Here is a 26,701-nt window from a genome sequence, read left to right on the forward strand (position 1 = left end):
ATAAGTATTATTTGTTATTACAATTTGTACCTTGTTTGACAATTACCTACGAACATTTAACAATTAAAGAAATCCCCAAAACAATAATATAACTTTAACAGATTTAGTTTCAAATGATTTAAGCAGATCTGCTTAGTGCAAATGGTGACTGAAACCCAAAATCATACTTTTATTGGAGCTACTTACAGTGATTAATTATGAAATTAGGTGTAATTATTTCTGGAAGAATATAGAATTTGAATTTGCTGTAAGGCTACTGGGCCAGACAATATCCCAGGCCGAGTTCTGGAAGAGTGCACACCAGCTCACTGACATCTTCAATACTTCATTCATTCATCCAGGTTGCTGTCTCCACTTGCTTCAAATCAGCCGTTATTTCCTCTTAACCAAAGAACTCTTCTCCTTCAAAATGAATGACTACTGTCCAGTGGCACTGAAGCCAATCGTCATGAAGTACTTTGAATGGCTGGTAATAGCACGCATCAAAAACTCTATTCTTGCCACACTGGACACTCACTGGTATGCTTGCAGGCAGAACTGCTCTATTACAGATGCCATAGCATCTCGTATCTGTCATGCACTTGGCCCTGACACACCTAGAAAGGAAGAACATTCAAGTCAGAATGCTGTGTCTGGATTTCAGTTTGGCATTCAACGCGATTGTCCCACAGACCTTGGTGAACAAACTCCTACTCCTCAGTCTGCACATACGATAGCACCACCAGGGCCTGCGCTCTAGGCTTCTGTGCTCACCACAGCATCACTCCTACTCGCCACACCATGGTCATCCTCTTGTGACGGCCAGGTATGGGCCTGAAACTCCAGACTGTTCAATTGGGTGTTGAACTTCCTAATCAACAGACCTCAGAGAGTCAGGATCTTTTCCATCATCCTCAACATGTGCTGAGTCGACTGCTGTACACTCTGCTCACATGTGAAGCCAAGGCCTGGTGTCAGGCAAGTAACCTCTTCCTCAACATCAACAAGACAAAAGAGATGGTTATCGACTTTAGGAGAGCTCGTACCTCTCAGGCCCCTCTTTATATTGGCGGCAGAACGGTGGAAACTGCGAGCAGTTTCAAACTCCTGGGAGTGCACATCACACACAACCTCTCATAGTCCCAGAATAGATCCTACACAGTCAGGAAAGCTCACCAACGCCTCTACTTTCATATGACTATTTACAACCTTCTACGGATGCCGATAGGGAGCATCACTGCATGGTATGGAAACTGACTGCGGCTGAATAGTAGGCTCTACACTGTGTAGTCAAAACTGCCAGCATCACCAGCAGCAGCCTACCCACCAGCAAGGGCATATATATAGAAACAGACCAGCAATATCACGAAGGATCCCACCACCCTGCACATGGACTGTTTGTCCCACTCCCATCAGGGAGGAGGCTATGTAGCATCCACACCAGGAACGCCGGTTTCAAAAACAGTTAGTTTCCCCAAGCAGTAAGACTGGTCAACAACCTCACCCACTAAGCTACCTCATCACACCCTTCATGACTTTATCACTTTCTGTCCTTACCTATGGACTCACTCGTGCCTAGTGTCACTTTAATCTGTTTGTATAAGTTATCTAATGTTTTTTTTGTGTTTTGCCGCAACAGCATGCATGGCAGGACTAGCAGATTCATTAATAGTTACTTTCTCAAGTGATAAGGCTGAAATGTCTCCACCCACTAATCCACTCCACCACATCCCCCACCACCTCTCCTTTATTATTTCCTGTCAGAGTCACCTGTGTACATACAATCTATGTAGTTAAGCTCATTTGAGCATCTCTATTTATTGTGGTTTTCTTTGGGCTGCATTCAATCTAGGGTTACAATTATTTCATTCTCCTTTTACACTTGTGTACTGGGAAATGACATTAAACAATCTTGAATTTACATAGAGGCATTTTATTTTGTTATATAAATTTAACAAAAAAAATTGTGCTTGTGTACCTGCCTTGATTTCTACATTAAGAATGTACACTTGAGCAGATTCAATTTGCATTCAAGACATTGTTGCTTTGATGAAATGAGGCAGAGAGAAAGCTGGCGGAAAATAACTTGAGTAGGCATGGAACAGGCAATGGAACAATGCAATGAATTCTGCAATGTCCAGAGAGGGAGAATAAGTTTCAGAAATTGATTTTGGCGAGTATCATCCTTGAAATGCTGGCTGATCCTCTTAAAAGCAGGTCTGTATTTGACAGTCCAGTCTGCTTGAGCAGGGAGTCTACTGATTTTACAGCAGAGAGATCAAGCAGTGACCTAAAGAGTGCCTGCAAAAATCTCAGGCTTTTCGGGCAGTTTTTGGGAACAAGACGAGGTAGTTTTTTTTAAGTAGCTGGGGTGCTAGTCACACCTCACGTACTGCAAACGAGAAATTCTGCAGATGCTGGAAATCCAAGTGGCAAGTTCCTCCACCGTTTTGTGTGTGTGTTGCTCCCCTACCTACTGTTTCCCTTCTCACGCCAGCACACTCTCAAGACTTAGACACTGATAAATGAATTTGTTATATGGAGTATCTAACCATTGCAGCGTGTAATTGTTTCCCTTCCTTGTTTCTTTGATTCGTAGCCCAGGAAGATAAAGGAATCATGGTTCTTTCCCCAATTCTATAGACTTGTGTTTTCAAACAAGGTTGCAGAAATGATAAGTTACCACCTTTACCCAGTCCTGATGAAGGACCTTGTCCGGAAATGTTTATTCCTCTCCATATATGCTTCCAGACCCGTCTGCATACTTGGCCACAAAGCCATCAACTCCATCATCCAAATCATTGGCATATAAGGTAAAAAGAAGCGATTCCAACACAGAGCCCTGTGGAACACCTCTAGTCACCATCAGCTGACCAGAAACTGTTCCCTTTTTTCCCCACTCTTTGCCTCCTGTCAATCATCCAATGCTCTATCCATGCTAGTATCTTTCCTGTAATATCATGGGCTCGTAGCTTGTTAAGCAGTCTTGTGTGGCACCTTGTCAGAGGCCGCCTGAATATCCAAGTACACAACATCCAACTTTGTCTATCCTGCTTGTTACTTCTTCAAAGAATTCCAACGGATTTGCCAGGCAAGATTTTCCCTTGAGGAAACTGTGCAGACTATTGGTGTACATTATCCTGTGCCTCCTAGCACCCTGAAACCACATCCTTAACAACCGACTCCAATATCTTCCCAATGACTGAGGTTAGACTAACTGGTCTAATAGATAGATTGATACATCTTGCGATGCACTCAGATACTTCATCAGTGATGTAACCCGGGGTCGTGGGGCGTCTCAGCATCAGACACCCTTACCCGGGCGCTGGGGTTGATTAGGCCTGAGAAGCATTCTACCACGGATCACTCCTGATCCACAGCCGTCTCGAGGCTCGCTCCGCTGCCTCTCTGGTGTTCCTGACGGCTCCTGAGATACCCATCCAGCTGTGGGCTCGACGGGGATTGACCAGGAAACTTTCTGCAGCACACCTCTGCATGCCCGCCTCCCCTTGTTGCAGCACTCCATCGCCAAGTCTCGGTACTTTGTCCTTTTCCTTTCATGGGCGCCTCCATCCGGTCTTCCCAGGGAACGATCAGCTCCAACGTGGCCACCTGTCTAGATGGCTCTAACAGCAGCCCTATGTCTGGCCTGAGCATCGTTGAGGAGATGTGCTCGGGAAAGCGGAGCTGTTTCCCTCGGTCGACTCTCTACTGCCAGTCTTTTGCTGTTCCTAGGAGAATTGCACGCTCCTTGGATTGGATTTGTGTCTTCTCCCCTGCCCTGATTTTAAAAACAATGCTTGCTTCGCTGGCTGATGGGCTGTGCACAAGGTGTCAGCAACTGCCTTCAGCACCTGGCCATGGCACCAAATGATAGCATGCCTCCCCCAGCGCTTTTGGGCAGCAGCTGAGGAAATGCTTGAGTGTTCCCTTCCCTCGGTCCAGGGAGCATGCTGGTCTTTTGGCCTTGCCCCAGCAGTATAGGTTGGCCGGGCTTGGCGAGACATCATTGACGGATTGGATCAGCAACTTGATGCCAGGCTTCTCCCCGTGAGATGTTGCAGTGGGACAAGGTCCCACTGTGTCCACGAGCGTTGCTGGCGCATAGCTCTTCCACGGCAGCTACACCTCCTGCTGGACCGATTAGCACTTCCTTGCACCTTATGGTAGCGGACTGTTGGGGAGTAACCCAAGCCCACCTAACCCAATGCCAGCGAGCCCACCAGTGTACCATGGAGCAGCTGTGCTGTGGCTTGTTCAACTGCATCCTGCACCCTCCACTCCTACCTGCCCTCACCGCAGTGCCTCTGCACTCTACCTCTGCTGACTTGGCCAACGTTGACAAGGAGATGCTCACAGACACTGTACATCCTGTCATGATCCCCTTCCCAAGATGATGCCAATCAGATGTGACTATCCCAGAGGTGACTCTTAGATGATTGAAATTACTATAAGAGTCCAGCACGAGTTCCCTGGTCCTGATTGGGACACGGTGGTACTTAAGGACAACTTCAGCCATCTTATGTGGTATGGAACCACCCAGAGCACGGGGAGATCTCCCTTGCCTTCATGTGCTTCTCTGATCGACAGAGTGATCACTCTTGTATGCTCTAAGCACCCTTGGACCTGCGCTGTCCCAAGCTGCTGCACTGAGGTGACAATGTAATGATTCTTCAGGAGGTACTCTGTTAGGCGTCGGGCAACAACACTGAAAAATATTTTCCCCTCACCGCTGAGCAGTGAGATGACTCGAAACTGCTTGATGTTCTTGGAGTTCTCCTCATCGGGAATCCAAATACCGCCTGCGAATCTCCATTGGTGGGCCACCTTCCCCCCCCCCCCCCCCCCACCTCCAGTTCACTTTGACGATCCTCCACAGTGGGTACAGAAGTTTGGGACACCACTTGTATATCCTGTGTGGTACTCCACTTGGTCCAGGTGCTGAGCTTGCCCCAGCTGCTCTTTCTGTTTCTTGGACCTCTTTCAAGCTGGGCTCCCTGCTCTCAAGCTCAGGGATAGGTGCTAGTGGACTTATCAGGTCCCAAGTCTTGCTCCCTAGTTGCGTCTGCATAGGTGTCCTGGAGACGCTGATTCCCTTTGGGCAAGATAGGTGTCCACCCTGCCTTTGTCAAAGCAGCTTCTTAGAAAATGGATCAGCTGTGAAGGCAGCCCTCTTTCTGGCCCTCTCCCTCCTGTGCCATTCTGCCCTGCGGAGGGTGAGGAGCTCCTTCTATAATTTCCTTCCTTCTGCCTCTCTCCCTTCTTGAAGAGTGGAGTGACATTTGCAATTTTCAAGTCCTCTGGATTCTTGAAAGATCATTACTAATGACAGAGATTTTCTCTAAAAATAAGATAAAGGTTTGCACATCAATGTTTCTAAATTATTGGTAATTGTTAGAAAATTGTCAAATACCTTATTATAATAATCAAATGTGTAAGGGTTGTCCATAAACCAAATTAGAGTCATTACACATCATAGATGCAATCAATGTCTTTCTTAATCAGAATCAGATTTATTATCACCGACTTACATTTTGTTGATTACTGTAGCAGTACAATGCCAAGACAGAAAATTACTATAAATTACAAAAATAAAATCAAAAGTGCAAAATAAAAAAGACTAACTGTGTAGTGTTCGTGGACCATTGAGAAATCTGATGGTGGAGGGGAAGAATCCTTTCTTGAATTGTTGATGTGGATCTATAGGCATACAGTCCTGAAGTAATAATTTCATCTATGTATCAAACTGATTAAAAACCATAGTACAATTGAGTATGTAACTAATGTGCAAGTGTACTGCAGAAAATTAATAGTTTATAACAGTCATGTAAAAGAGAAATCCCAATTTAACTTAAAGCTAAAATTTGTCATCTATTTGTTATTTTGAATACATTATTCCGATTGGTAGACTTGGAAACCTACAAAACTATGGTTACAGTCAGTCTGCCCTCCGCAGGTCAGAATGGCACAGGAGGGAGATGGCCAGAAAGAGGGCTGCCTTCACAGCTGATCCATTCATTCATTTCATGAATCGCGTAAATAATATGTTACATAAGGGAAAAATCTGCTGACAGTAACTGATCAGTTGAGTTTGCATTTAGGTAGCTGTAAGCACTTGACAGCCAGTGAAGTTTTTTTTAAGTCAGAGTTAAAATGTAGAAAAGGAAGCAACTAAATTTTGCACAGTGTGTTCCTGCAAATTATAGTGAGATAATTGACCATCTTCCATTTTATTAGTGGCATTGATTGTGGAATATATGTTTGATGCAGGACACAAAGAATAATGTCCCTGCTTTCTGAAACAGTCTTTGGATCTTTTATGTTCTCCTCTGGAAACAGACAAGATCTAATTTCAGCAGATTAAACAAAAGATAGCTCCTCCAACGTGCAGACTTTCTTTAGCAATGTATTCAAGTATCAAGTATTGTTATTTGAATAACAATATAGCACATTAATTAAATCATGTGCTTGTCAACATGATATTTGGCCAGATTTTTTGCAGGATTTGTGATTTAATCAATGACTAAGTAAGCTGATTTACATCTAAGTAAACATTTTTTGATCTGTTAGGGAGAATTTGCACTTACATTTGTCTTTTTTCTTAATTATCAACCCTGGAGATTTATGCCATCTCAAATAATTATGGCACAAAATAAAGCTCACCTCAATACAAGGTTCATTTATTTAAAGGAAAAAACCTCTAAAGACACCATTTAGTTAAGATTCTAATTCTTCAGTGGTATTTTCATAACCTTTGCTCATGGTTCCTAATTATCCATTTATATTTTCTGTACATATTTGACATTGTAAAGTATTGGCCTACATTATGCAGAGTGGGTTCATTGCCTGAACTCACCACTGAGCTAGATAGTGCAATTGACCCATACTTATTAGTGTTATTTGTACGGAAGTCCTGTTGGTATGACAACCTAGTGGGCTATTATGGCTTTTCATTATCTAATTGGGTCACTTGAGTGGCCAGAACAAACACAGCGTAACATTCGAAAACAGAATGCAAGTGCAATTACAAATAAAAAATAATAATAAAAAACGACATCAGAAAAATATGACAAAGCACATGGACAAGAAAATCTGCAGATGCTGGAAATCCAAGCAGCACACATAAAATGCTGGAGGAACTCAGCAGGCCAGGCAGCATCTATGGAAAAGAGTAAACAGTCAACATTTCGGCCGAGACCTGATGAAGGGTCTTGGCCCAAAACTTCTACTGTTTGCTCTTTTCCATAGATGCTGCCTGGCCTGCTGAGTTCCTCCAGCATGTTGTGTGTGATGACAAAAGACATGTAAGCATTTTTAAGTAGTTTAAAAAAAAACCCATTAATCACATAACACTGGACAGCAAGATTTTGCTTCCTGAATATCTCTGGGTGTACCTTAGGGATTTTGGATTGCTGATCATGAAAATCACCGAGAAATCTCCCTTTCGCACACCATTTATTCTGAAATCACCAACCTTTGTTATTTCAATTCATAATTCAAGACAATTAGACAACTTTTCAGCTTGTCCAGGCATACTTAGGCAGGGTGGATATAGCATGGCAGGACAGGCTTTAGAAAGGCATAAAAGCATCATGTACACACCACTCTGTGCATTGCGTTCACATGTAAATCAGTTTGCAATCATGTCCTGCACGTATGGTATATTGTGTGTAATTATAATAAAATAATTGTATTTTCAGGAATGTTTGTGATAGAAAAATGTCCCATTGCAACAACTGTGATCCTTTCTGTTGTATTTGTGGCAAGTATATGCTTAAATCTCAAATACTGAGCACGACTCTTCTTAATAAGAAAGCCTACGAGTTCCACTTTGGCTGTAAAATTAGTGACCAAGACAAAGCTTGGGCTCCTCACATTTGCTGCACAACATGCGCTGTCCGTCTTGGAGCTTGGCTCAGAGGTACTTGGAAGTCAGTGCTGTTCACTGTCCTGATGATATGATGAGAGCAGAAGAATCATGTGACAGACTGTTGCCACTTCTTTCTGATCAGTGTGTTTGGTTTCTCTGTTTAAAATCAGGAAATCCATTGAATATACCAGTCTCACTTCAGGCATGAGACGTGTGATGCATGACGGCAGTCTTCCAGTACTGAAGTACGTGAGGTCTAGAGGACGCAGACGAAGATGCCATGAGGCAAGAGCCAGGAATGGAAAACAACACGAATATTGATACAGATTTTGAACTCCTTATGTGGAGTGAGCCTCAATCTGAGTTAAATGACCTGGTCAGAAACTTGTGTTTGTCAAAGGTGAAAGCAGAATTACTGGGTTCAAGACTGCAAGGATGGAATCTGCTGTCAGGAGGCACAAAAGTTTTCATGAAGGATTTCAATATTTGAGACAGATGTTTCCCAGAATAAATGATTCCAAGATTAAGGAAAGCTTTTTTGTTGGTCCACAAATCAAACGGGTCATCAATGACAGGCAATTCGAAGAAATTCTAGTACGACCGGAAAAAATCACATGGAAGGATGTTAAAAATTTTCTTGGCAATTACAGAGCACCAAACTATATGCAGCTGGTTGACAACATGCTTCAGGTATACAAAACCATGAAGTGTAACACGTCACAACAGATTCATTTTCTGCATTCACATTTGGACTATTTCCCTGCAAATCTGTGACAGGAATGATGAGAATGGTGAAAGGTTTCACCAGGACTTTGCAGTCGTGAAGAAACAGTACCAGGGCAACTGGAATCCATCAGTGCTGGCTGATTATAGTTTGCCAGTTAAGCGAGAAGCCTCAGAAACTGAGAAAAAATGAAAATCATCAACAAAACAATTTTTTCAGTTGAACTATTGCAAAGCATCAGCGCTGTTAAGCAATTAAGTACACTACATTCAATATCTGCAAATTCCTACGTGATACAAGTAGTCTGAATTTATATTTGTGTTCAGCTTTAAGTGGTCTATTAAAACGAAAGATTTTGAGGAAGCAACACTTTAAAATTGCTGTCCAGTGGTTTGAAGAAAGTAACAACCTGATTTTCACCTTTTACTATGCATCTATTAAATCTCCATTCAGATGAATGGAATTATGGATCCTTTTTAAAAATGAAGTACTCAGAAAATCAGACATCATCTGTTGAGAATGAAGCAGAATTAATATTTCAGTTTGATGACCTTTGATCAGAACTTGCTTCATTATCCTAATGTGTACTACTCTATAATTTAAATTGGCCTTTCTCAACCTTTTTACTCTGGAGGAACCTTTGAAATAATTTTCGGGTCTCTGGGAACCCCTGACATTATTATCTTTACAACTCACAGTACATTAGCATGACCAGTAAGTTGTAGATATAATAATTGAAAAATGATTGTCAATGCTCTTTTGAGTAGAGGATGAAATTACAGGCAACCTTTCTTGAAAAAAAAAACAGGTAGTTAAGCTTAATTTGCATTTCTTGAAATTTAGTCTCTTTTTTTTTCCCTTTCATAAATTTTAAAAACTCATAAGGCAAACATAATAAATTTCTGTAAAGCCAAAATGGCATTTAATTTTTTGAAAGGTAGGCTCAGGAGACTTAATTTAAATAAAGGTTGTATATTGATTTTAATGAATGCTATTTGCAACATGAAAATTTATTGACAATGGTGGATAGTAAAGTTACTTTAATCCATAAGCCAAAGCAATATGAATGAAAATACAGCCTAAGACACAACTTTACAAAACTTTGAAAAAAACATTTTCTTAAGAAGTGACAAGATCAGGCTGAAATATAGGCCTAGCTTGGAAACCTGTGCTTGTTTTTTTGCTGCACAAATACTCAATTCTGGGTCGAACTTGAGATAAGTACACATGGATTTCACCTTCAAATGAAATAAGACTGTCTCTATCCTTACTCTTGATGCTTGTTTAACAAGAAAACTTGCTGACACATGTAAGAAGTTGAAAGCTGCAGCAAAATGTTCATCGCTGTCTTATGAATGGCAGGATACTCTCACAGAAATCCAGAACGTGTCTGGGGCAGTTCAGTATATCTTGCCTTGAGTGCAAGATCAGACTGCATCTTACAAAGTTCTTCCTCTTCTCTCAAAGTCATGTTCTCAGGCTGAACGGAAGATTCAGAGAAAAGGTTCCTCACCCAGTCATACACTTGTGTTGAAAGGGAGGAAAAATACTGTTCAATTTTGTTCTGCAGTTCTTCCAAGTGATTTTCAATAAGCCTCAAGACTTTCCGATCCCTCCTCACTGCCAAGCTCAAGAAACAATGGAAAGTTTCAAGATTTCCTTTTCCAACATGATTTTTCCAAAGATTTAGTTTCCTTTTAAATCTAAGAATCTTGTCACTTGAAGTCAAAACATTTTCTCCAGGGCCTTGCAGAGATTTGCTAAGTAGGCCAGTTTCTGCAGCCATTCTTCATTTTCAAAGCATTCAGCAAAGTCTGGCCTACTATTCTCTTGAAAGTACTTCTGCAATTCCTCTTTCAGTCCTACCCTCCGTGCTGTGCTGTTCAGTGCTCACGAATTATCAACGGCCTCCCCATCTCATGTCAAAAACTGAAAATGGACTCAACCAAATAAACGTGGCCCTGCTGCGCACTGCTATACTGGGCTGAGAGACCCATAGCAAGATGGCTAACGGGGCTGCTCGGTCACTGCCCACCACTGTAAGCGCTAACATCACCGACTTTCAAAAAACTTTTTTTTAAAATCACAATCTCTCGTGGAACCCTTGTTGAGAAACCCTGATTTAAATCATCGAATGCCTCCAACTGCACTAGTTCCAAATACTACCTTGACTTTTGTGTCCTGTTATGCCTCAGTCCAAAGCAAACATCTACAAATCCTGATCAGTGTTGTAGATCCAGCTAATAGGAGGGGGCAATGCAAAATTAGGAAGTGGGGGATGTGTCTCTGAAAGTTTAAGACAGTGAGATGTGGGGGTGTGGGGGAAGGAAATGTCAGATGTATTCACAACAAATAGTATTTGTTTCTGATTCGTAGTGATATGTGACAGTGACATATGTCAAAGTAATGTGAAAAGAAATATTGTATGATTAAATCAGATAACCTCACCTTGAAGTTACTAACATGGAGACAGTATCTGCAGCCATTTCAATTGCTTATTACTGTGATTGCAGAAACAGTGACAAAGTAACCTCGGAGCAATATTGTGTCATAACCTATCAATCAGGTTTAATCTTGTTTATCATGACTTGTTTAATTAGTCTGATAATCTCACTTCTAAAGTAATCAGATTTAAATATAACGATCTGTTCCTTTCATTTGTTGATGTTTGTGAAAAGAAAGATATTGATCCCATTGGAAAAATCTTCAGTTTTAACCTTGGGAAAGAATGGATTTAGTTTACAGAACTTAGGTAACAGATATTGTGGAGAGTTTGGTATTCTGCATAATATTAATTTTAATACCCATTTTCTAAACCAAAAAGTTCCAGCTGCTTCTTCCTCTGCCTTTTCACGGTGGTTAGCAGTCCAACTTAAAGATGCATTACAAACCCCAACTGAACTGAAATGTTGTGCAGAGAATTGGGAAATAAAACCCTTACAGAAAGTTGTAACCCAGGGGCTAAGGCTGTTTTGAATAATACTGATGCCCGTTCGTGTGGTTTAATAATTTGACACTGCTGTAAATACTTAGTGCCAGTGGCCAAAGTGAAAATGCTCTTTCATTTTTTTCCCTGAAGACATTAACTTAATTGAGATGTAATACATCTCATACATAAGTGTGCACAAATGGACTATTCCTAGCCACCATCAAAAAAAAATGGAGACAGCAGTAAAGGATGCTTGCTAACAGATCCCAGTTAGTTTGCATAATAAATTTAAAAAAATACTGATTACCCTTCAAAATCAGTGACGCCACCGAAGGCAGCCTTCTGTTCATAATGTTTATTTCCTATTTAAAATCTGAACACATTATTTAAGTCAGGGATGGGGAAACAAGGCTGTTGTGCTTTGTGTAGACCAGTAAAGGGATCCCACCATCTCTGAGATTACAAAATTTGGAATTTGCAATCATCTGCGAGGATGGAAGTTGGAGATCATGAAATTATAGGAGCTTGGTCAAAATTTGCAAGGATTGCTGAATGTGAATTTCTCAAGTATTGAGAAGGGAGGGGTAATTTGGGGTGGGGTTCACTAATGGGATCTTGTGGTCAAAGTGACTTCCTTAACCTTCAGTATTTCTCTGCCTTCTTTGGGACTCATATTTTCGAAACTGTCATTGCTGCCTCATAGCCACAAGAGCTCTCAGTAACAGTGAAGCAGAAGTACCGAGCATACGGTGTTTGCTCAGTATCTGGAGCAATACTGAGACTGGTGTTTTCCAGTATCTTGAAATAACCTGAGACGATTGGGGCAGTAAACCAAGTCTGGAATAGAGACCAAAGCCTCGGTATTGTTTAAAGTGTAAATCTAGTGAACTTCCTGAAAGTGAGTTGATTTGAATTCATATGTGTTTTGAAAATCCCATGATGAAATCTCCAGGATTAAAAATAACTTGCATGCACAGTAACTGTTCAATACCTTGAGATAGCCCAAAGGACTTTAGGCCAGCAAAGTATTTTTGAAGAGTAGTCACTCTTATAATATAGAAAGCTAGTAGCTAGGTATGCACAGCAAGCTCCTGCAAATTAAGTAATGGCTATATAATTGTGTTTCTTAGTTAATGTTATTTGAAATGCAAGTGTTGCCTTGGGATATTTTACATCTTCTTAGCCAGTCTTTATCCTTGCCTTCAATCCCAATTTTGTGGTTTCTGAGACGACTGATGAGGGCATTGTTGGAACGCCTAACCCTTTCACAGACGGGGCAGGCAATGGGAGATGGGTGTATGGATAACTTGCGAGCTGGTCTGTTTCTTCCAGTGCCTAAGTGGCAATTCTGTAGGTTCCTGATGCACAGCTTCATGGTTTGGCAAGGTGAACATCAGTCACTGTCTTGCGGTAACTGCTATAGAAAGTATGGGTCTTAGAAGCATATCGAAGGGCAGAGGTCACTGCTGCCCGGTTCATCATGTGCATGTTGCCAGTCTGGGAACTCCTTGAGTCAAGACATGAAATAAAACAATGGAAAGGCTTTGAACTGCGAAATCATATGCCCCGCTGGCTGGTATCATGTACAATCCCAAATGAAGGAAGGAGAAAGGAGCACTGGAATGCAGTTTCCTCTTCTACTTTACAAGTAAGACAAAAGTAAAACTGTAGAAACTGAAAATTTAAAAGGAAAACAGAGTACATGAAATATTCAATTGGTTGGACCTGCAACGCCAGTTCCCATCCTCAGTGTGACTCTCCACAGAAGCTGGTTATTTTCATTATATTCTGTTTTTTTACTAATGGATTGATAGCAGACCAGCGGGTTACCAGTATGGAGTTAGTAGTGTACTTCAATAGATTATTAAATCAATGATTTAGTAGATAATGTAATGCTTTAGAAGGTTATTCTCTGTGCATGTATGTATATATACATAGCAACAAGGAACTGTCATCAGTCCCTTTTGCTGTGTGGGTGGCAGGTGCTTGGTCTAATTGAATTGTGTGTTGCTAACTGTATAGCAATGATTATTTGTGATACATTGGCCAGCATGCAGGATTCTCAGAAAATACCACTAGACCAGAGTTTGCAGGCCAAGTACAAATGCTCACAATAACATATAATGTAGAAAGAAGTAATTCAACATTTTAATACTTTTTCACCTTTATTCATCTGAAAGTAACATCCTAAGTATCATATTGCTGAGTTTCTGTCCACTGGTTTATCATATGGGATAGTTTTGGAAATGAGCATAGTGACAGATGCTGCTAAAGAAACAGCAGTGTAACTTCTGATGATACATGTGGCACCAGCTGACTGCTCCACGGCTATTGTTACAACAAATGAGTAAACGATTCTGTAAACAACAGAGAAATCCAAAAGCTGAGACTTTTTTTCAGAAATTTTACTTCAGATTCTTTAACACTGCCACTTTAAAATTCATTATTGCAACATTTTTATTCTCCAGCAACCCATATAAAAGGGGAAGTGGAACAGCTAAAAACAGAAACGCAGTTGGCATTGAGACACAAACTTAAGAAAGGATTTCAGAACAATTATAAATATTGAGGGACAATCAAGATCACTGAAAGCGAATTAGCTGAACCAAATTGAAAATTTTCTTTCAATCAAAATGGGCTGCTGCCAAATAGGAAGTTTTTATAGTCATGACAAACCTTGGTTAAATTATCTATGCCATTAATTAGCACAAAAAGGTACAAATAACAGACTCATATTGAAATTTAAATGATGTTTGTTTTGAAGCTAAAAAAACAAACATTCTTTGAATTTTATTTTGAAACATCCAATTGGTATGGATCATTATGATGGCTGAAATCTTGAATCAAAAGGTAAAATTTCAAAGCACAAAATTTTAAAACGTCCAACTACAAAAAATGTATCATAACAACATTGTTATTTCAGATCTGAATTCCAAATTGAATAAAATTTTCACAGAATCATTTCAACTTTGTGATTATGTTTAATTAATTTCATAAATCAAAATGTTGCTTGAGCCTATTATCCCATTCAATTAAATCGGGGCTGATCTAGATCTCAAATATTTGCTTGCCTCCGACATTTGCCTTCACTTATAATCACACCTTGTTGATATTAGTCATGAAAATTCACACAACATCCTCTGTCGTTTAGAGCAGAAGATTCCAAATCCCTTTGGAAAAGCTGATTGCTGGTTTCAGGCCTGAGTTGAGGATTTAGACATAGATAGTAAGGTCACCAGTTTATTACTGATCACTGATTATGCTTTAGGAAAACCTTAGACCAATGAATTCCTTCTGGTGTAGGTCCTGGATTTAAACCTAGTGATAATGAAATAACTGATATATTTAGTAATCAAGTCAAGTCACTTTTATTGTCATTTCGAGCATAACTGCTGGTAGAGTACATAGTGAAAATGAGACAACGTTTTTTCAGGACCATGGTGTTACATGACACAGGACAAAAACTAGATTGAACTACGTACAAAAAACAACACAGAAAAAAGCTACACTAGTCTACAGACCTACCCAGGACTTCATAAAGTGCACAAAACAGTGCAGGCATTACAATAAATAATAAACAAGACAATAGGGCAGTAAGGTGTCAGTCCTGGCTCTGGGTATTGAGGAGTCTGAAAGCTTGGGGGAAGAAACTGTTACATAGTCTGATCGTGAAAGCTCGAAAACTTTGGTGCCTTTTCCCAGACGGCAGGAGGGAGAAGAGTTTGTATGAGGGGTGTGTGGGGTCCTTCATAATGCTGTTTGCTTTGTGGATGCAGTGTGTAGTGTAAATGTCTGTAATGGCGGAAAGAGAGACCCCGATGATGATCAAATGGTGTTAGTGACTAAGAGGGCAGATGATAATTTCTTTTTTGCCTGTTCCTGCACTTTATAAGCACAGTCTGCTTTAATCTCTGGAGTCTGTGTGTCTATGTGTCCATTCTTCGTCCTATTCAAATAAGCTTTTTTTTTAGCATTTCCCATATAGAATTTTTGTATAATTAGCAACTTTTTCAGTAGGTTCCAATGTTGGGAAATTATTGCATATCCACTTAAGGGTGAAATGGCTAGACCAGCAATGGTGGAAGAAGGAAAGAAGGCTCCTTTGGTATAGAATATTTTCTAAATGGGGAGCAAATTCAGAAATCATAGATCTAGACGGACTTTGGAGTCATGGTGCAGGATTTTCTGAAGGTTAATTTGCCGCTTTAGTCAGTGGTACAGAAGGCAAATGTGATGTTAGCATTCATTTTGAGAGGACCAGAATATAAAAGAAAGGCTGTAGTGTTGTGGCTTTATAATGCATTGGTCAGACTACACTTGGAGTATTGTCAGCAGTTTTGCACCCCTTATCTAAGAAATGTGCTGGCGTTGGAGAGGGTCCAGAGGAGGCTCATGAGAATGATTCTGGGAATGAAAGGGTTTATGTATGAGGAGCATTTGATGTCTCTGGACCTGTACTTGCTTAGAAGAATGAGGGAGGGTCAATGAGTATATTGAAAGGCCTTGATAATAAATTAGAAGAGGATGTTTCCTTTTAGTGAGCACAGCCTCATAATAGGGGGATGTCCTGCTAAAACAAGGTAAGGAGGAACTTCTTTAGCCAGAAGGGAGTTAATCTGTGGAATTCAATGGAATTCTGTGGAATTAAACAGCTGTGGAGGCCAAGTCATTGGATATATTTAAAGTGGAGGTTGATAGGTTCTTGATTAGTAAGGGCATCAAAGTTTAAGTGGAGAAAGCAAAAGAATGAGATTGACTGGGATAATAAATCAGCCATGTGGAATGATGGAGTGGACTCAGTGGGTCAAATGGCCTAATTCTCCTCCTGAGTCTTCTTCTGGCCTGAATGGAAATCAGAACACTGCAGTTTGGAGCCATACCAAGCAGAAAGGAAAAGGATTGTTTTAGTGAACTCAGTCCCGGGAAAAAATGGTTGTAGGAATTCTTCAGTCCAGCCACTTTAGGTAATTTCAACCTCCATAATCAAGTAAGAAGTTGGACACTCACTGATGGATTGCTGTGTTCTGTTCTGTTTGCAACATTTCAGTTAATGAACCAGTCAGTACCTCCATGAAGTAAAACTTGGGCAACTCTTGAGTATTTTCACCAGAAGTTACAGCAAACCAGAAGTCCTAACTTTTATCCTCTTGATATTCACTGGTATTACAACATGCCCCAAGATCAGTATCTCAGTAGGATGGTGAATTTGTAGAACTTATTACCACAGGCAGCTGTGGAGGCTTAGTTGATGGGTGGAGTTGGTGAACAGCTGGTGGGTTATATAGATAGAGACCGATAGGGAGAGAGGTGTTTTTGTTTTGAAAAAAGATGGGCAAATGGAGTCAGGAGGGAGGTGGGGATGGTGGGCAGAAGATGATGAGTGGAGATACAAGAGGCTGTGAGGTAACAAAGGTGATAAGTGAAATCAGAGAGGTGAGGGGTTAATGGGCAGAAGGAGCACACTGGGGCAGGGGGTTCAGAGACCAATAGGTGCAGTGTGTGCGTGTGATAGGCAGGTGGAATCAAGTGGTGGAAGGCAAAGACTGGCTGGATCAGAAGGATAGGGAAAGGAGTACAGGTTTCCTGATAATGGAAGCATTTAAAGTTGATACATTGGGTTGTGGAACATCAGGTGTTGCCCTTCTTCTTTGCATTTGGCTGCACCGAGACAATGGACAAAGCCAAGAGTGGACAGGTTGATTTAAGAATGGGAAGCGTGTTGAAATGACTATTGAAGATAAAATGCTGGTGATGATTCCCCCACCCACCTGACTCCATTTTCTCTTTACCTGGTTCCACCTATCACCTGCCAATCCCTGCCTCACTCCTCCCTGTCACCCCTTTATATTGACTACTTTCCTTATATATTCTCAGTCTCAGCCGGAGCATTGACTGTTGATAAGACCATAAAACACAGGAGCGGAATTAGGCCATTCAGCCTATTGAGTGTTCCACCATTCTGTCATGGCTGATATATTATCCCTCTCAACCTCCTTCTCCTACCTTCTCCCTGTAACCTTTGATACCTGACTAATCAAGAACCTGTCAAACTCTGCTTGAAATATATTCAGTGACTTGGCCTCCACAGCTAACTGCAGCAATGAATTCCACAGCTTCACTACAATCTGTCTAACAAAATTACTCCTCATCTCTCTTCTAAGTAGACGTCCCTCTGTTTTGAGGCTGTGCCCTCTGGTCCTAGGCTCCACTCTGTAGGAAACAACCTCTCCACATCCACTGTAACCAGGTTTTAACTTTTAACATTCGATAGGTTTCAATGAGATCGCCTCTCATTCTCTGAGTTCCAGCAAGTACAGGCCCAGAACCATCAAATGCTCCTCATATGTTAAACTCTTTCATTCCCAGAATTTTTTTTGTGAGCTTCCACTGGACTCTCTCCAATGTCGGCACATCTTTTATTAGATGAGAAGCCCAGAACTGCTCTCAATACTCCAAGTGCAGTGTGACTACTGCCTTAGAAATTCTCAGCATTACATCCTTGCTTTGATATTCTAGTCCTCCCGAAATGAATGTGAACATTGCATTTGCCTTCCTTATAATTGATTCAAGCTGCAAGTTAACCTTTAGGGAATCCTACATGAGCACTCCCAAGTGTCCCTTTGCACCTCTGAGTTACTGATTATTTCCCCCCATTTAGAAAATACTGTATCCCTTTCTTCTTTCAAAGTGCATGATCATATACTTCCCTACACTACTTCTCTTACCATTCTCCCAATCTGTCCAAGTCTTTAAAATGCTTCCTAACACTTTCTGCCCATCCACAAAATTTGCCACAAAGCCATCAGTTCCATCATCAAGATCATTAGCATATAATGTGAAAAGAAACAATCCCAACACTGACTCTTTTGTTCTTTTTCTTAGTCTTCTGCCGGTCAGCCAATCTTCTACACATTCCAGTTTCTTTTCTGTAATCCAATCTTGTTAGTAGCCTCATGTGCAGCACCTTATCAGAGGCCCGCTGAAAATCGAAATAAACAGCACTGACTGGCCTATGTCAATCCTGCCTGTTATTTCCGTAAATAATTCCAACAGATTTGTCAGGCAAGAATTTCCCTTAAGGAAATCATGCTGATTTCGGCCTATTTTGTAATATGACTCCAAGTGTCCCGAATCCTTGTCCTTAATAATAAACTCCAACATTTCCCAATCACTGGAGTCAAACTAACTGGCCTATGATTTCCCTTCTTCTGCTTCCCTCCTTTCTTAAAGAATCGAGTGACTTTTGCAATTTTTCAGTCCTCCAGAACCGTTCTAGAATCTTGTGATTCTTGAAATATCACTACTTATGCCACCATAATTTCATTAGCTATCTCTTTCGGAACACTGGGGTGTATTCCACTTGGTCAGGGTGATTTATTTACCTTCAGACCTTTCAGCTTCCCAAGCATCCTCTTGGTAATTTTTTTTTCTAGGTAATAGAAAATACACTCACTTCTAACCTTTGACATTTCTCGAACTTCTGGCATACTACTGGTGTCTTCCACAGTGAAGAACGACACAAAGTACTTACTAAGTTCATCTGCCAATTCTTGATCCCCCATTATTACCTCTCCAGCGTCATTTTCCAACTGTCCTGTATCTACTCTTGCCTCTCTTTTACTCTTTATACAATACTGTGCAAAAGTCGTATTTATATATACACATGTTAGCTAGGGTGCATAAGACTTTTGCACAGTACTGTAATAATGTTACGTATTGCAATGTACTGTTGCTGCAAAGAGGAAAAACAAATCTCATGACATATGTGAGTGATGATAAAACTGATTCTGATACGGGTCTGTATTGTGGACTGAGAGTGGGAAGGGGGCAGGGAGAGGGGAATCATGGTTGGGAAGAGGGGAAGTGAGAGGAGAGGAAGCATGAAGTGCCAGAGTAACATTCTGTAATGATCAATAAGCTGATTTGGAATCAAATGACCTTGCCTGATGTCTCATTTCTGGGTGTATCTGCATATATGTAAATCCTGCCCAGAACCCCTCCTTTGCCACTTGTCCCACACCCCTACCATTGTGCTCCACCCTTGCAATTGCCAATATCTTTTGCTCCTGCCAGATTTAGAAACTCGCTTTCAGCTCCACGTTGACAAATACAGTACTATGTAAAAGTCTTGCGTACTCTAGCTCTATTACTGTGCCCAAGACCTTTGCACAGTCATGTATATGTGAAAAAAATCACTTGGCTTCTTCTTTTGTATTATTGGTTTGCTTACCTTCGTATTTCATCTATTCTCTCCTTATGGCCTTCTTGGTTACCTGTTGGATTTAAAAGCTTCTGAATCCTCTGATTTCCCAGTAATTTTTGCTATATTTGCTTTCATGCTGTACTTAACTTACCTTGTCAGACATGGTTGTCTCAAAGTCGCTTTAACAACGCTTTTTCTTTGGGATGTATCTATCCTCTGCCTTTCAAATTGCTCCCAGAACCTCCAACCATTGCTGTTCTGCCATCATCCCTGACACTACTCCCATCCAATCAACTTTGGCCAGCTCCCCTCTCATGTCTCTGTAATTCCCTTTACCCCACTGTAATACTGATACATCTGACTTTATCTTATTGTATTATGATCTTTAGCTCCTAGGAGTTCCTTTACCTTGAGCTCGCAGAAGAAATCTGGTTCATTACACAGCACCCAATCCAGAATCGTTTTTCCCTAGCTTAACTGCAAGTTGCTCTAAAAAGCCATCTTTTAGGCATTCCTTCTCTTGGGACCTAGCACCAGTTGGATTTTTGCTATCTACCTGCATGTTGAAATCCCCGATGATTATTGTAACATTACCCTTTTTACATGCCTTTTCTGTCTCCCATTGTAATTTGTAGCCCACATCCTGGCTGTTAGGAGGCATGTATATAAACTCCCATCAGGGTCTTTTTTCACCCTGCATTTTCTTAACTCTACCCACAAGGATTCTAAATTTTTTGATCCTATGTCACTGGATTGTTGCTGTTCACTTCAATTGTTTGCATGATTTGTGGTTTTTTTCTCCCCCTTTTAGTTCTTTCGAGTCTCTTGTTTTGTGGCTACCTATGAGCAAACAAATTTCAAGCTTGTATAATTTATACATTCTTTGATAATAAATGTGCTTTGAACTTTAAATATGCCTCTTTGAATACTAATAGATGGGAGAATGACCTATAGGGGAAGCCACAGCGACCAGGTCTCTGGCAATCAATCTTGCTCTGTGGCTCAGAAGGGAAGAGGGACAACAGTCAGTTCCTTAACATGGTTTCTAGGGAGCTGCAACTTAATGCGCTTCATGCAGATGTCAAATATTCCACTTACCTTGGACCCTTTGCCTCCATAGATGCTGTGCAACGCTGTTGCTCAGTGGGTTATTTTTCCCTTCCAGATTACAGCATCTGCTGTGCCTAACGTTAAAACGAAAGTGTTAGCTTCCTTTTGCAAGAGAGTTGTTTGTATCTGTCACACGCGTAAGTTGAATCTGGTATCACTAAAAGTGAGCCCCAGGTTTCACATAACTAAGAACTGAATATGAGGATTGTCCCAAATTTAGTTTGGACATTTAGTGTCTTTCAAAAATTAAAGGGGATCAGGGCATGGGATTGATTATACTGAATTAGTTGACTTAATATCTGGTAAAATTGGCATATGATACTTTCAGGGATGTCTTCCATTATTAAATTTCTTATTTTGCAATTCTACACTGACTTTTGGGTGAAATATCCAACTAAAAATAACCCAGGTGATAATTAAAGAGCTTTTATAACTTTCATTTAAAAGAAACCTCAATTAAACTGAGGAAATACTGTGTGCTTCTAGCTCAGTATTTAACAGTTCTTAGAAAATGGAGATATCCTAATTACTGTCAGGACTGCCCAGATGATAATCATAGCTGTTTACATGAAAAATCCATTTTTTTAGGCAAATTAACACTAATTACCAAGAGAAAAATCCGCAACAAATGTGCATGAAATTAGTGTTCTGGCTTTGTAGAACACAAACACACTACTTACAACAGAAACATAATGGAAGTTTTGAGAAATTAGCTAACTAAAACATCCCAAACTACCAAATGGCTCTCAACAGCCCAAGTCATTTCGCAACTATTGAATCCCAAGCAATTGGAAAAAGCCTTCACAGGATCATAATAAAAGAATGATGATTAAAAAAGGAGGACATTTTAGTACCAGAAATACACACAAAATGTTGAAAGGACTCAAGAAATAAACTCAATTGTTTATTTCTCATCATAAACGCTGCCTGATCTACTGAGTTCCTCCAGCATTGTATATGCGTGTGATTTCCAGACCTGCAGAATTCTTAATTTGGAATTTAGCATCAGTGCTTCCAGTTCAATCAAGACAAAGCTTCCCAACCTAATCTAACTATCTGTACTTGGTTCCAAGCCTGGCAATTGATACATCCAGGTACAGTATGAATTTGAAGAGAGTTGATGGTGAAAACCCTTGTGTTTTGATCCTTTTGCAGGAAGAAATAGATCCTTCCTCTTTACGGAGACCTCTTATTATTTAATGTGACTCCCTTAATTCTGTCTGACTTTTTTGTTCCATACAAATCTCTCCAGTCTCTCCTCATGGCAAGATATTTCCAGTCCTAGAAACATTCTCATAAAAATTCTCGGCATTTTCCAGTGTAGGCACATTTTTCCTGTAATGTGGGTGATCAAAACTATGTGCAGTTGTCAAACAGCAATCTGATATACATTACATACAGTGCCAGTGTGATGGCTTTGCTCTTTTTTTTATCACAATTAATGAACAAAAACATTCTATATATCTTTTAAGATATTATTGACTTGCCCTGCTATCTTTAAGGATCTGTATGCATGCATTTCAAGTCCTTCTCCCCAATATTGTGTATTTTTTGTTGTACTTACACATATTATTTATCTCTGTACTAACTTTACTGTCCTGGAATCTTACACTTTTCTTCATGACAACCATTTTTGAGTTGTCTACAGATCTTCTTTAATATGTCCACTAAACCAAAGTTTAAATTATTGTAATGTACTACAAAAGCTTATTCACTTTTCAGGACCTGACCATAGTTGGCGAGGCCAATTTTTATTGCTGATTCCTAATTGCAATTGAGAAGGTGGCTGAATCTCTGTAGTTCTTCTGACGAAGGTATGTTCACAGTGTTTTTCAGGGGGATTCCCAGATATAGACCCAATGATGATGAAAGAACAGTAATATATTTCAAAGTGAGCGTACTGGAGAGGAACATGGAAGTGATGGTACTCCATCATACCATCCATCCTTGTCTTCCTTGTCTCTTACTGGGAGAGGTCAGGCTGTGGGTGTGAGCAATGATAATTGCATTGAATAGCAAGTGCAGTTGGCTAGACACTGAATGTTGCTATTGAGAGTTGCGGCACTTTGGCTTGTTATTTTGGTTAAACTCTCGCTTGTTAAAAATGGATTTTGCCTGGTGCTCTTGTAGCTCAAATGTTACCGCTACGTCTTGGCCAGTGCTGGAAAGCTGTCTTAGTCTTGCATGTAGGCAGGGGCTGCTTCATTTGCTGAGAAGTTCTTCCTTTTTCTTATGTTGACTTAGAGACTTTTCTCATTCATTGTAAACCATTCTACCTACTCAGGGGATTTCATTCTGTTATTCTGGCTGGGATATGCGTTCCCCCTTCACACAAATGTTCAGACTGCTCAACTGCTGTTGGCTGATAACATTTATGATTGTAACATGAAACATAATCTGCCCAAATACTATTGGTTGATTATCTGCCTTGCACTTGAGGACAGAACTTTGGAGCGCTTCTATACCAACATTTAAAGGGATGTTCCACCATTTTCCCCAGTCACCCCTTGACAACTCTGCCTATGCCGTGATCATGCTTGTTCCCAGCTATAAATGCAAACTGGAACTGTCTAAACCAACCAAGACCATCAGGCAGCGATGGTCTCCTGAGGCTGTTTGAAAGCTGAGAGGCTGCTTAGGCTCCACAGATTGGAAGGCAGGCTTAGTAGGATAGATGAACTTGCTGACACTACATATCCTTCTGTGAAGTAGTTTATCTTCCTAAACAGATTATTGTCAGGTATAATAACAACAAGCCATGGTTCATCAAAGATTTGAGGACTTGAAGATCTGCAAAGGGTCATGCCCTTAAGTCTGGAAATGGAGGAATGTAGCTGTACAAAATGGTAGTTTCACGAAGTTCTGAAAGTGGCAAAAGCCACTTACAAGGATCAGCTAGAGAGAGACTTCAACAATAGCTGAATAGAAGTTCCCTGCAGTGTTAGCAACTTCGAACAGAAACATAGAAAATCTACAGCACAATACAGGCCCTTTGGCCCAGAAGGCTGTGCCAAACATGTCCTTACCTTAGAACTACCTAGGCTTTGTCCCTACCTAGAACCACATAGGCTAGGCCTGGACTTATTTCCACTTGGTATGATTAACTTATTATTATTTAACTATTTATGGTTTTATATTGTTATATTTCTTCACTATTCTTGGCTGGTGCGGCTGTAACGAAACTCAGTTTCCCTCGGGATCAATAAAGTATGTCTGTCTTTACCCATTGCTCTCTATTTTTCTAAGCTCCATGTAGCCATCCAGGAGACTCTTAAAAGACCCTATTGTTTCAGCCGCCGCCAGCAGCCCATTCCACACACTCACCACTCTCTGCGTAAAAACAAAGTGTTCCTGAGTCTCCCCCTCCCCCTACCTTGGTCAATGAATTTAGTCAGATTTTATTGTTGTTTAATAAGGACAATCAACATTCATCTTTTCCCACTCCTCTGATTCTGATAAACTAAACCCAACTCTCCCCCCTCCTAATGCACAACCACTCCAATGTCACCAACCCCTTCACCTCAGTCAGCCTCACCACGCCGCCCCCCCCCCCCCCCCCCCCCACTTCCTCAATCACACTCCAGACTTTCTGTGAAGCAAGAAGATGTTCACAGACTATTTGGAAAACAACATTAGAAAAGCTGTTGGCCGGCTGAGTTCCTCCAGCATTTTGTGTGTTTATAAGAGAAGCTGTAGGCCCTGATGATGTCTCACCTGATACTGCAAGGCGCTGAGCTAGAACCTGTCCTCACTGAGATACTTAACAGCTCCCTGCAATTATGCAGGGTTCAGAGTTGTTTTAAAGTTGCTACAATTGTTCCAGTTCCCAAGAAAGACAAGATCACTGGACGTGATGATTATAGGCTTGTTGCTCTGACTTCAGTAGTCATGAAATCCTTTGAATACCTGATGTTGGCCTAACTTAAGTCTATTACTGATCCATTTCTTGGCTCATAGACCAAATTGCTCAGTTAAGGATGCAATTAAATTGTGCCTTCATTACATTCTTCAACATTTGGAGACCCCAGCACCTATGTATGTGAGGATTTTGTATGTAGAATTCAGCTCCACCTTCAACTCTATTGTTTCAGAGTTGCTCCACAGCAAGCTCACCCAGTTAGCTGTACCCTATAGTATCTGTCAGTGGATTACCAACTTCCTAACACGAAGGAAGCAGCATGCAAGGTTGGGCTCCTACTTGTCTGATCCAATGTCTGAAAACACAGGCTCTTCCCAGGGCTGTGTCCTTTCACGCCTCCTTTTCTCTCTTGATACAAATCTCTTGTACCTCCACAGAAAACCCAGTAAAATCTTGAAAGTTCAGCAATATGCAACTGTAGTTGGTCTCATCTCTGATAATGATATGACCTGCTATCAAAGAGAGGTAGACCATCTTGCAGTATGGCGTGCTAGTCAAAACTGTGGAAATGAGGACTGACTTTTGATAACAACCTCTACCTCCACCCCCCCCCCCACCCCCCCCGGAAAATAATGGTCAGGCTATGTCTGGTTGAATCATCCAAATTCCTTTGAAGTATCATTACCAATCCATTGAAGTGGGACAAGAGCATTATGCTCATTACCCAGAAAGCTCAGCAGAGGTTGTTTTTCTTATGCCAACTTAGGAAACTTACCGTCTTAGGGTGTATCCTGATCAATTTTTACTCCGCCATCATTGAGAGTGTTCTGCCCACCTCTATCATAGTTTGGTTTCTCACCGCCTCCTCCCTCACCAAGTCCAGAGAGTGGTCCGCTCAGCGGGAAGATCATTGGCTGTCAGCTGCCGACGTTTCATGATCTGTTCGTCACCAGAGCGAAGAAAAGAGCTGAAAAACTTGCCGCTAGCTCCACCCACCCTAGCAGTCACCTATTCACCAAATTGCCAACAGGGATACACTACATATCCATCACCACCACGACTGAATGTCACCTCTGAAATTCCGATCCTGCAGGTGTCCAGTTTCTCAACTAAATACACTCAGGAGTAATGCCCTAACTGTCCCTGCACAACATCCGTTAAATGTTTTGTCCAGCCCTCCGTGTTGATAATTATCAAGTCTGTTCATATGTTCACATTTTATTTAAGTTTGATTATTAATGTTTGTGCATGTGACTATTCTGTTAATTATTGATTGCTCATGGCTGTTTGCACAATTGTCTTGTAAATTGTTGGTTGCTATTTTGTTTTGTTGTCATGTATTTTATGTTTGGCACCGAACCACAATCAGTTCTGATCTGTTTAACATACTAGCAATAAAATGATTCTGATTCCAAATGGAATTGAACGGTGTGCAGTCATTAGTGAACAAACCCACTTTTGATTGAAGGAGTGTCATCAGTGAAGCTGCTGAAGATGGTTGAGGCTGAGACACTGACCTGAGAAACTCGAATGATTGATATCGATCAATCACAACTGTCTTCCTTTGTGAAGAACAGGAATGTAAAATGTAGGAGCAGGAGTAAGCCCTCATCTCTGCTCCTGGATCCAAGAAGAGTATGCCTGATTTATTTTTAACTTCAGTGCTATTTGCTATATTACTCCCACAATCCTTTATTCCCCATCAATAGATTACTGGATAATAAGAGAATTAAGTAATATGGGACTGAGTCTTTGGAGTTTTTCTGGGTAGAGAATGTCAAAGGTATACTCCTTGAGTGGAAAAAGTTTAGTTTTATCGCTATCCTAAACTCTCTACCCAAAAAAGCTTACGTTTGGATTATGACCTTGGTTGTAGGAAAAAAACGCTCTGGTATTCACTCGGTAAAAATTTTTGGATATTCTCTCCTCAAACAACAAACTCCCTCCACTCCAGGAATCAACCAGGTAAATCTTTGATGCATTCCCTGAATTACAAGAACATCCTTCCTGACAGAGCAACCAAACAT

General features: G+C 40.8%; 1 protein-coding gene and 1 long non-coding RNA gene across 4 annotated transcripts in view; one reads left to right on the forward strand and one right to left on the reverse strand.

Moving 5' to 3' along the window:
* LOC132395714 (eIF5-mimic protein 1) overlaps positions 1-26,701 on the forward strand; it is a 94,011-nt gene that overhangs the window by 7,155 nt on the left and 60,155 nt on the right. The window lies entirely within an intron of this gene.
* LOC132395039 (uncharacterized) lies at positions 358-25,843 on the reverse strand. Its single transcript, XR_009512502.1, has 3 exons — positions 25,450-25,843; positions 20,804-20,889; positions 358-596 (listed from the first exon to the last, which is right to left on the reverse strand). It is a non-coding gene; the product is annotated as an uncharacterized LOC132395039 (long non-coding RNA).

Source organism: Hypanus sabinus, chromosome 6 (genome assembly GCF_030144855.1).
Source record: "Hypanus sabinus isolate sHypSab1 chromosome 6, sHypSab1.hap1, whole genome shotgun sequence".
In the NCBI taxonomy this organism is placed as follows: Eukaryota; Metazoa; Chordata; class Chondrichthyes; order Myliobatiformes; family Dasyatidae; genus Hypanus; species Hypanus sabinus.